The sequence below is a fragment of the Neophocaena asiaeorientalis genome, unplaced genomic scaffold (assembly GCF_003031525.2).
Source record: "Neophocaena asiaeorientalis asiaeorientalis breed wild unplaced genomic scaffold, Neophocaena_asiaeorientalis_V1.1 scaffold840, whole genome shotgun sequence".
In the NCBI taxonomy this organism is placed as follows: domain Eukaryota; kingdom Metazoa; phylum Chordata; class Mammalia; order Artiodactyla; family Phocoenidae; genus Neophocaena; species Neophocaena asiaeorientalis.
The window spans coordinates 18,041-28,978 of NW_020172721.1; positions in this window are offsets into that span (position 1 = coordinate 18,041).

The window sequence follows — 10,938 nt, forward strand, 5'->3', positions numbered from 1 at the left end:
GACATAGTTATGTTTCTAACAACTGTTATGGGTAGTTGTGTTCCTGAAGTCCTCAGTGGCTAATCATTGCCTACAGAATCAAATCAAGACCCCTTAGTATGACATACAAAGCCCTTCATATATGATCCCAACTAAACTTTAATCCTTCCTTCCTTCTCCCCACCCACCGTACTGCCAATGTATATTTTATCTATAACTTACCACTTGCTTCTTGAACATGCTTTGCTATTTTATGTCTCTTTTTCTCTGCCTATGTTGGTGTTTCCTCTTAGGATTTTTTCTGTCTCATCCTGCTTCATTCCAACTTCCTACTCATCCTTCAAACCCATCCTTTCTCAGTTCTCCAAGGTAGGATTTAGATGCTCTCTCCTGTACATTCCCTTACATTTGGTATTTATAGCTGTGATAGCACATACATTTTATTATAAAACTAAAACTAGGTTAGTATTTTTTCACTTACAAGGCTCCTTGTGGGTATGACTGAATCATATTTGTGTAGCTTTTATGCCCATGAATACCTGGTATGTAGTAGAAACTCACATGTTCTACCATGCTAGTTGTAACACAGAATTATAATTATTTTTGCACCCTATCAAAAGGCTTACATTCTACTAGAAAGGATAGAAACATACACAAATACAGTGTTCTATGTAGTATCTTCCCTAAGATAGGTACTACAAAAGAACTATGGATGCTCAGAGATGGAACATAGTTCTGAGATGAAGTTAAGGAGGCAGTGGTCCTTGATCTGCTCAAGGTGGGGAAGCAGTTCACTTGCTAGTTTTTTATAGGTAAGCTTTTCAAAATTAAGCTTCAGTATTTTAAATAAATTTTTTTACCTCAGATCTGTTTATAAACAAATGCACCGATATTTCATCAAATCCAAGAAAAAAATGCTGCCAGGTCACCTTATCTTTGATAAAGGAGGCAAGAATATACATTGGAGAAAAGACAGCATCTTCAATAAGTGGTGCTGGGAAAACTGGACAGGTACATGTAAAAGTATGAAATTAGAACACTCTCTGACACCATACAAAACAATAAACTCAAAATGGATTAAAGATCTAAATGTAAGGCTAGACACTATCAAACTCTTAGAGGAAAACATAGGGAGAACACTCTGTGACATAAATCACAGCAAGATCCTTTTTATTTTTGCAGTACGCGGGCCTCTCACTGTTGTGGCCTCTCCCGTTGCAGAGCACAGGCTCCGGACACGCAGGCTCAGGGGCCATGGCTCACGGGCCTAGCCGCTCTGTGGCATGTGGGATCTTCCTGGACCAGGGCACGAACCTCTGTCCCCTGCATTACGTTCTTTAAGAAACTAAAACTGGAACTACCATATGACCAAGCAATCCCACTACTGGGCATATACCCTGAGAAAACCATAATTCAAAAAGTCATGTACCAAAATGTTCATTGCAGCTCTATTTACAATAGCCAGGACATGGAAGCAACCTAAGTGTCCATCAACAGATGAATGGATAAAGAAGATGTGGCACATATATACAATGGAATATTACTCAGCCATAAAATGAAACGAAATTGAGTTATTTGTAGTGAGGTGGATGGACCTAGAGTCTGTCATACAGAGTGAAGTAAATCAGAAAGAGAAAAACATACTGTATGCTAACACATATATATGGAATCTAAGAAAAAAAAGTTCATGAAGAACTGAGGGGCAAGACGGGAATAAAGACACAGACCTACTAGAGCATGGACTTGAGGATATGGGGAGGGGGAAGGGTAAGCTGTGACAAAGTGAGAGAGTGGCATGGACATATATACACTACCAAACATAAAATAGATAGCTAGTGGGAAGCAGCCGCATAGCACAGGGAGATCAGCTCAGTGCTTTGTGACCACCTAGAGGGGTGGGATAGGGAGGGTGGGAGGGAGGGAGATGCAAGAGGGAAGAGATATGGGAACATATGTATACGTATAACTGATTCACTTTGTTATAAAGCAGAAACTAACACACCATTGTAAAACAGTTATACTCCAATAAAGATGTTAAAAAATAAAAAGTGCTGCCAGTTAATGATAATACTTACCCTGATTTCAGGTCTGTTAGTGTGTAAAAATATAAGCATTTGAAATATAATAAGATATGGAGGATTAAAAATAAATATCCTAAGGCCAAGTGTAAGTTACTTTTGAATTATCTGCTATTTTGGATCATTAGCTCTGCTACTAGCCATTAGTATATTTGTTTGGATAATGGAAAGTTGACTGGTAAAATCTCTTTCAGAGTAAAAGATCTGCTGAAATGAGAGTTTGTTCACTTGTACAACACTCAAAATCAAACTGCTATTGGACTCAGGTGACATTTAAATATTGGAGCCTGTATTGGGACAATTTGTGGTGAGTCATCTTTAACTCTTCTCCTGCCATGTCCATTAGTTCTTCTCTGTTAAACCTGAACAGATGCCTGCCCTCCTCGGAGGAAAGGTCTAAAGCCCCTCGACGAGTATAGTAGTCAGTAGAAGCCTGGTTCCAAATGACAACCAGCAACTTCATGCAGTTACACTGGCTTCTGACGGCTATCTGTTTAAAAACAAATGGATATTACTGTTACTTGAAAGTATAATCTTCATTAGTACATTTATTTTATTAAAGGTCTGTATGCAAGGCACTGTGTGTGTGTAAAATACTCCCAAAAAATAATACAATAGTTATCTCTTGGACTTCTCTAAATCTGTAAAAAGAAAAAAATTCCCATCAAGTTTTAAAATACTTTCTTTAGAAGTCCAAAACACATTTGCAAAGTCTACTCATTGGTTTTATATAAATCTACTTCACTATTTTTTTCTTTATTCTATAGAAAAAGTTTACCTAAAATTCTCTTGTGTATTTCCAAAATATAAAAGAATCTTTTTATACTGTTCTCATATTCATACTGTAGACCTATTTTATGGGTAAAATTGCCTTCTAATCTCCCTTTTGCTTACTTCTGCTTTGTAGCACAGAGGTATATAATGTGGTTGTGTGTTATATAGAACACAACTCTTAATTAAACATAACTCAATTATGACCTGTATGAATATCTGATTTGAAGATCCAGTGTAATTAGAATTTAAAAATTAAGCATATTTTGAGATTATGTTCAGATGTTAAGATAAATTATCTAATTTATGCCATGTTAAGTAATAACATTTGATGAAGAAAAGGATAGCATATAGAATAAGAATACTAATTGTAATATATACCTGACCTAGCCTCTTCAGCATTTCAGCTCCAATACCTAGACCTTTTAAATAGATAATGCAAAATGAAAAAAACATAAGTTGAAAAACTCCATTTAAAAAGTTATTTGCTTTACTTTAAACCCTGTATCTGGTTGTTACATATTAGTAATAGCTTGTGTTGAAATTCAACTCATGAATGTTTTTCATATCTCTTTTTCCTAATTGGCATGTGGTTCCAAAGGTAATTGAAAAGATTTTGGATTTACTTTAAAGATCAGTGAAGAGGAAATGTGTCCCTATCACTATCATCTTATCACAGAATATATTTCTTATTCATTTTAGACAAACCAACACAAAATGTAAAAGCACGTTTTAAACATGAAAGTATAGCTTTCATAACTTGGCTTATTCAAGCCTTGATGGGAACTAATAAATATTTTTCTAATCTGTGATTGAGTCTTCACCATAAGCAAGGATAACTAGGATAGTGATCAGGCTCATGAAATAGAAATGAGTTACATAAACTAACTTAAACACATTTATACTAACTCTCCTTAAATTAAAATATACCATTTTAATTTTTAAAGTATAAGTAATACTATAAGTGTTACTTGACCTCGGTAAGCTTGTATGACATAAAAGTCCTCTAGGTAAAGTAACTTGCCAATCCAGGGGTCATATGTAAAGTAGTACATGGCAAATCCAACAGTCACTTTGCCTAGGAAGAGGAAAGAGAGGGTATAAAGAGGTTAATGCTTTGAATCTTGTAATGTTCTTTCCTCCAAAATAACTATTAAAGTAATAAAAGCTTGCTGGACAAAATTTCAAGCAATACAGAAATGTATAAGGTAGAAGGTTTAAGTCCTTTATAATACAACCTTTAAGAGATAACCCATCTTTTAACAGTGTGGAGTATACTCTTCCTAAAATGTTTTTTCTATGCATTTACAAACGTAAGTACATACCATACATTTTCTCTTAAAAACAAGACTCAGTTTATGTACTTATGCTCTTCTCCTCTGCTTAATAGTAATTATATGCTATCAAACTGTACTTTGTTTTCAGGATAGAGAAAATATACTCTAGATTAAATTGAAAAAGGAAGGTTTATTTTACCTAATGGTTTTTGATGATTGTGTACTTCTGCAATCAAGCAGTAGAAAAGGGGATGGTCCCCAAAGCCACCCCTGAGTACATCTGAAATATCAATTCACATAAAATATGTTAGAAAATTTACAGTAGAGAAAAGGAAGATGGTGGAGTTGGCAGCACCAGAATTCCTTTCTTCACCTATACAACAACTGTACTGGCATAAACTGCCTGAAGTGAATATTTTGGAACAGTAGAGTTTATTTGAATACTTACAACTTCCAGAGGACAGCTTGACTGGTAAATGCAGTTAATTTTGGCAAAATTCAGCCATCAGCCCAGTGGTGGTTTCCAAGCACACACCCCCCAACTCCATCATGTCCTACCTCATCTCACGGCAGGCAGTTGTAGGGACTGCTGAGACTCCTGAATTGCTGGAGTGGATTGCTACTCTCAATGCTGAGGTGAGGACCTAGAGGTTGGCCGCTATTTTTCTAACCTCCACAAACTAAAGCAGCTTCTAGGAGATTTAAAGGAGCCACACCAGTTTTGTTAGACATTCAAAAACAACCATGTATACAGAAGAATCTAGAAGGCCACCATGCATGATCAGGGAAAGACACAGACTTAGAAAAGACCTTAAAATACCTTTAAACATTTAACTCAGATTGATCTCTGACACAGGCACCCTATAACAATAAAAAAACAGCCAACCCTGGGGAAGCAAGAGAATTTGATTTCAAGAGTTGACACATTATAAGATTAAAATGTCCAGTTTTCAACAACAAAAAATCACAGTGCATACAAAGAAACTGGAAAGTATAGCCCATTCAAAGGAACCAAGTAAATTAACAGAAAACATACCTGAGGAACCCCAGATGTCAGACTTACTAAACAAAGACTTTAAAACAACTGTCTTAAAGGTGCTAAAAGAGCTAAAGGGTGACATGCACAAAGACAAGAAAAAGGTGTATAAACAAAATAGGAATATCAATAAATAGAAATTATTAAAAAAAGAATCCCCATCAAAAAACTCTGAAGCTGAAAAGTATAATAAATGAGAAGTGCACTCTAGGGGTTCAAAATCAGAATTTCTAAGCAAGCAGAAGAAAGAATGAGTTAACTTGAAGATAGGACAACTGAAATTATCAAGTCTGAGGAACAAAATAGATGAAGAAAAGCAAAGAGCCTAAGGTATCTGTGGAACACCATCAAATGGACCAAGATACAAATTATGGGACTCTCAGAAGAAGAGAGAGAAAGGAAAAAATATTTGAATAACAACTGAAAACTTCCCAGATTTGATGCAATACATCAATCTACAAATCCAAGTTCAACAAACTCCAAGTGGCATAAACCCCAAAAAGTCAACACCAAGACATGTAATCAAACTGTTGAAAGACAAAGAGAAAATCTTGAAAGCAGCAAGGCAGAAGTAACTTGTCACATACAATGGCTCTTCAATGGGATTATCATCTGCTTTCTCATCAGAAACCTTGGAAGCCAGAAGGCAGTGGATTGATATACTCAAAGTACTGGGGACAGGGAAGGAGGGGAGAAGCGCAGAAACTTGTCAACCAAGAACTCTATATCCACCAAAACTGTCCTTCAAAAATGAAGGAGAGGGGGCTTCCCTGGTGGCGCAGTGGTTGAGAGTCCGCCTGTTGATGCAGGGGACATGGGTTCATGCCCCAGTCCAGGAGGATCCCACATGCCACAGAGCAGCTGGGCCCGTGAGCCATGGCCATTGAGCCTGCACGTCCGGAGCCTATGCTCCACAACGGGAGAGGCCACAATAGTGAGAGGCCCACATATGCAAAAAAAAAAAAAGAGAAATTAAGGTATCCCCAGACTCATCCCCCCTAAACAAAAAACCTGAGGAAGTTTGTTATCTCTAGACCTGCCCTGCATAAAATGCTAAAAGGAGTCCTTCAGATTGAAATGGAAGGAAAATAAGTAGTAACTCAAAGCCATATGAAGAAATAAAGATAAAGGTAATGGTGCCTAGTTAAAGGTAAATACATGGGGAATTATAAAGAACTAGTGTTATTTTAAATTTGTTTGTAGTTCTTTTTATTTTCTACATGATTTAAAAGACAAGTGCATAAAATTAGTCATTAGTGTGTGTTCTTGGGCACACAATGTATAAAGATGTAATCTGTGACATCAATAACATAAAAGGGGAATTGACATGTACAGGAGAAGAGTTTTTGTATGCTATTGAAATCAAGCTAGTATAAATTCAAATTTTATTGTTATAACTTTAAGATGTTAAATGTAATCCCCACAATAACAACAAAGAAAATGTCTATAGAATATATACATAAGGAAATGAGAAGGGAATCAAAACATTTTACTACAAAAATCAACTAAATACAAACGAAGGTAGCAATGTTGGAAGTGAAGGACAAAAAACTATATAGAAAACAAATAGGAAAATGTCAGAAGTCCCTCCTTATCAGTAATTACTTTAAATGTAAATGGATTAAATGCTCTAATCAAAAGAGAGATTAGCAGAATGAACTTCTAAAAATGATCCAACTATATGCTGTGTGTAAGACAATTACTTTAGATTAAAAAAAAACAAGAAGGTTGATAGTGAAATGATGGAAAGAGACATTTCATGAAAATAGTAATCAAAAGAAAGCTGGGATGTCTGTAATAATATAAGACAAAATAGACTTTAAGTAAAAAACTCTTACTGAAGAGAAGGATATTACATAGTGATAGAAGGTTCAGTTTACCAAGAAGATATAACATTTATAAACATTTATGCACCAAACATCAGAGCTCCAAAATATATGAAGCAAATATTGACAGAATTGAAGATAGAAAGAGCTCTAAAATAATATTCGAAAACTTCATTACATCAATTTCAATAATGTACTTAACAAACAGACTAATGATAAATATGTTAATAGATTATTCGAACAAAACTATAGATCAATTGGACCTAACAGAAATATACAGTGCATCCCACCCAACAACATAATACACAATTTTTCTTGAACTTTCTCTAGGATATATCATACGTTAGGCCAAAAAGCAAGTCTTAATACATTTTGAAAGATTGAAACCATACAAAGAACCTTCTGCAATCACAATGGATTGAAACTAGAAACTGATAGATGGAAACTAGGAAATTCACAAATATGTGGAAATTAACCAATGCACTCAAACAACTTCAGCTCAAAGTAGAAATAACAAGAGAAATTAGAAAACAGAGATAAATGAGAATGAAAGCAATACAAAAAACTTATGGGATTCAGTGAAAGAAGTGCTCAGAAGGGAACTTATAGTTGTAAATTCCAACATTAAAAAAGGGAGGGAGGGAGGAAGGGAAAGAAAGAAAGAAAGGAAAGAAGGAAGGAAGGAAGTAGAAGGGAGGGAGGGAGGAAAGGAAGGAAGGAAAGGAAAGGAAAGGAAGAAATAAAGGAAAGAAAAAAAGGAAGGAAGGAAGGAAAGAAAGAAAGAAAGAAGGGAAGGAAGGGAGGGAGGGAGGAAGAAAGATCTCAAGTCGTGACCTAATCTTACACATTAGAAACTAGAAAAAGGAGTAAACTAAGCTCAAATCTAGCAGAAAAAAAGGCAAATAAATATCTCTTATCAATACAGATGCAAAAATACTCAACAAAATAGCAAATTGAACTCAACAGCATATTAAAAGGATCATTCACTATGACCGTGTGATTGATCCTAGGAATGAAAGGATGGTTCAACATAAGGAAATCAATCAAAGGGGGAAAAAAACACAAAACCATCTCAATTGGTGTAGAAAAGGCAATTGACAAAATCCAACACCCTTTTATGATGAAAGCCCTTAGAAAACTAGGAATAGAGGGAAATTCCTAACATGATAGTGGGTACCTATTTTTTTTAAAAGTTAACTTTAATGGTGAGTGACTGAAAGCATTCCCCCTAAGATTAGGAACAAGACAAGGATGCCCACTCTTACCACTGCTGTTCAACATTGTACTGGAAGTTAGACAATTAGACAAGAAAAAGAAATAAATGCCATCCAAATTACAAAGGAAGAGGTAAAATTATCTATTTGCAGATGACATGATCCTACTGATTGACAATCCCAAAGAATCCAAAGAAAGCTACTAACACTAATAAATTAATTCATTAAAGTTGCAGGCTACAAGATCAACCAAAAAAATCAGTTTTATTTCTATACACCAGCAAAGAACAAACCAAAAAGTAAATTTAAAAAGCAATTTCATTTACAATCGCCTCTAAAATAATTAAATACCTAGGAAAGAATCTACGCAAGGAGGTGAAATACTTGCATACTAAAAACTATAAAACATTGCTGAAAGAAGTTAAAGACCTAAATAAATTAAAAGATATCCCGTGTTCATAGATAAGACTTAACATTGTTAAGATGTCAATAGTACCCAAAGTGATCTAAAGATTCAATGTCATCCCTATCAAAATTCTAACATCCTTTTTTACAGGAGTGGTAAAGCTGATCCTCAAATTCATTTAGAATTCCAAGTGTATAATTTTATACAGACTTTTCTTGACCTACAATAGGGTTACATCCTGATAAACCCATCATAAGGTGAAAATGTCATAAAAGTCAAAAATGCATTTAATACACCTAACCTATCAAACATCATAGCTTAGCCTGACCTACCTTAAACCTGCTCAGAGCACTTGCATTAGCCTAGAGTTGGGCAAAATCATCTAACACAAAGCCCATTTTATAATAAAGTGTCAAATATCTCATGTAATTTATTGAATACTAAGTGAAAATAGAATGGTTGTATGGGTACAGAATGGTTGTAAGTGTATCAGTTATTTACCCTCATGATCACATGGCTGACTAGGAGCTGTGGCTCACTGCTGCTGCCCAGCATCATAAGAGAGTATCCTATTGCATATAGCTAGCCCAGGAAAAAGACAAAATTCAAAATTTGAGGTACAGTTTCTACTGAATGCGTATTGCTTTATAAAGTTGAAAAATTGTTCAACGTCATACCGTAAGTAAGTCAGGGACTGTCTGTACACTTTAATCATCTCTTTTCTCAGTGTTCACATTTCCTGCCTAAAATGTTGCAATTCATCATAAAACACTAGCATTGGCTATTAATATTGCTGGCTCTCAAAATGTAGTAAATATCTTGAAAATAATTTTAAGTCATTTTGCTTTTATCCATTTCATCCTATCAAGCTACTACTAACATTGGGCATTAAATTATATTGTCTTTGACCAACTACACTTCTCATTTTACATTTCTAAAATTAGTTGAAATTTATTGACACTGTAAAGATGTAAAAGCTCTTAACTATCAATTTCATACTTTAAAAATGAGGAAAATATAAAATAGTGGTGCACTGACAAAGCTATTAAACAATAGCTTTTTATACAAACTTTTGCCCTGTATATCTAAATACTATTAATGACAACTTCTTTGTGTACCAAGGACAACAGTGTCCACATATCTAGGTACAAGTAGTGCTTTGTGCATACATTATGCCATGCTTCTTTTTCTAGCTCTGAAAATACCATAAAACATCTTACCCTTTGCTGTTAACTTCATTGCATCTAGCATGTTTTCACAGGCAGCCAATTCTTGTCAAAGTAGAGAAAACATTGAGTTTATGGTTTAGTAACAAAATTTTTTAAATTACTTTTCAAATTACTTTTTTAAATGTTTTGGCTGTACTGAGCACCTTGTGAGATCTTAGTTCCCTGACCAGGGATTGAAACTGGCCCACAGCAGTGAAAGTGCCAAGTCCTAACCAGTGGACCACCAGAGAATTCCTAGTAACAAATTCTAAAGATGATAGGCATGAAGATTTTATTGAGTATTTATTAACATACGACGTCCTGGGTAGTATTAAAAGTGAGTCAGACTTAACTCCAGTCATCTAGAAACTTAAAATCCAAAACAGCATATGCAACAAGACAATATATAGAGAGACGATTAACTATGTCGATACATAATTCCTGTGAAGGTCAACTGTCTAGGTAACTAGCCTTGGATACAACCAGAAATCAGGAAGTAAAGCCAAAAGTTTTTCTGAGCATTCAACGTAGATATCACAAAGTCTATGAATTATAAAGCTCATAGACTTTACGGAGAAGTCTGTTGTGATTGCTTGTGAGGTGTTCTTCCCAATTTAACTTTAGACTTTGTTTATTTGGCTTTTTAAAATAATTCTACACATTCAAGTCAATTCCTCATAGTTTGGATCTCAAGCTTGGAAGGGAAATCCCCACTTTTGGATTATAAAAATAGTCACTTTTGTTCCCTTCTTAATTTTTTTTTATTTTTTCCAGTTTTATTAGGATATAACAGACATATAACATTGTATTAGTCCAAGATGGGCAATGTAATGATTTGATGTATGTATATGTTGTGAAATGATTACCACGATAAGGTTAGTTAACATCAATAATCTCACATAGTTACAATTTATTTCTTGTGATGAGAACTTTTAAGATGTACTCTCTTAATAACTTTTAGATATACACTATGGTTTTGTTAACTATAGTCACCATACTGTACATGACATCCCCAGAGCTTATTTATCTTATACCTGGAAACCTTTAACTTTTAACTACCATGACCCATTGCCCCCACCCCTACCTCCCCCCTCTAACAACCACCAATCAGGTTTTTTTTTTTTTACTTCTTTTTTGGGTTAT